Genomic DNA, 1729 nt, shown 5'->3' with positions numbered 1-1729 from the left:
GGCACCTTGTAGCACCACACCCATGATAACCACGGCTAGCTACCCTGAAGGAGAAGAGGCCACAAAAGAAATATATCACCCACAGCACTGGACAGGCATTAAGTCTCAACCAAAAGGTTCGATTCAGCCTCTGAAACAGGTTCGTCCTCCCGAGAGGATGCCTTTCTGGACTCAAGCACCCAGTGGCTCTTTCCATTTTCATCATGTGATTCCAACACTGTAGACCCACCACTAGTCCACCTGTGACATTCATCACTGCCCTAAAGTCACACGACAAGATAATTGTCACCATACAAGCAGTAAAACTGCTGCTGACCAATTTGCAAAGAAGAGAGACCACAATTGCACTGACTCGAAAGAATAACTGGAAAAGTGAGGCCGCTGGATATCTGATTTTGGATTGTTTTGTTTTGTTAGTTGTCTCTTCCGCATCCAACACTGAAATGTCTTCAGTGTCATCATTACTGTCCTGATGCAACATGGCAGCCCTGTGCCAGCCCCCCAGTATCACTTTAAAAAAAAATTACTATGGCCTTTTATTTTCTTAACATCTATTATTGTTACTTCTCTGAATTTGTTCATTTATTTGTTTATTTATTGCTGTTCTAGGTTGCTTGCATCTCCAGATAGATCAGCTTTTAAATTGTCCCCCAATTTTTAAAACTGTTCTCTTGGAAATATTCACAAGTTTACAAATAAATTTGTAAAACTAATCCTGTAAGTTTCTATAATATTATCTAATCTACAGCACATAGTCTAATTTTTCTAACTGATCCGATAATACCTTCAATAGCATTTTTCCCATATAGCCCATGAACCCATTCAGGATTACACGTTTTGCTAGTTACTGTGTCCACTTGGTCTGTTTTTAGTCCAGAACAGGTTGTGGCCGTTCTTGATGTTTCACCGCACAGTAGTTTCCGTAGACAAAAGTATTTTGTAGAATGCACCTCTGTGTGAGTCTTTCTCCTGATCAGATGCAGGTTATGTATTTTGGGAAGATATATGACATAAGCGATGTTGCTTTTCTTGGTGCGTTATTGTAGGAAATGCACGACGTCGGTTTATCTCACCGTGGGTCACACTGATCACTTAGTGGAGCTGGAATCTGCCAGTGTCTCCACTGTCAAGCTACTTATTTTTCTTTTCAAATGGCTGACTGTTCTTTGGGGAAATTATTTGAAAATGTTTAACTATCTTAGTTTTAACATGCATTGATGATTCTTGCTTGCTGCTTGTAAAATGGTGATTTTCTAATTTCACTGTTCCTCCACGTTCATTAGTTGGTATCATATCATAGGAAGCACTCCTCCTCTTTTTCTAGTATTACTTTCTGTAGAGACTCATGGTTTCTTGTTTTATCCAATGCACTTTAACCCATTACTGTCATTATTTATTGTTATTCTCAAATCATCCAAGATTTCGACAATAGGAGCCTCTTGAAGCTGACTCCTGTATTTAGCATGTCCCCAATATTTATTGTTTGACATTTGTCTCAATTTTTTTACCTTGAAAAAATTTTAAATTTTCCCCAGGTTTATTGAGGGATAAGAGACAAACAAAATAGTATGCATTGAAGGCATACAAGGGGATGATTCGATATAAGCGTACATTGGGAAGTGGTTCCCATATGAACTGGTTAGCAGAGCCTTCACCTCACTTAGTTACGTTTCTTTCCCCACTTACTTTCTGGAGCAACAGGATTGCCACTCATATTTTCTTTTTCCCT

At 38.9% G+C, this 1729-nt stretch overlaps 1 pseudogene; it reads right to left on the bottom strand.

Moving 5' to 3' along the window:
• LOC105540768 overlaps window positions 1-481 on the bottom strand; it is a 3333-nt pseudogene extending 2852 nt beyond the window's left edge.
• Window positions 482-1729: the final 1248 nt, after the last annotated feature.

This window comes from Mandrillus leucophaeus, unplaced genomic scaffold (genome assembly GCF_000951045.1).
Source record: "Mandrillus leucophaeus isolate KB7577 unplaced genomic scaffold, Mleu.le_1.0 Scaffold227, whole genome shotgun sequence".
Taxonomy (NCBI): Eukaryota; Metazoa; Chordata; class Mammalia; order Primates; family Cercopithecidae; genus Mandrillus; species Mandrillus leucophaeus.
This window is presented reverse-complemented; position numbering and strand designations above follow the sequence as displayed.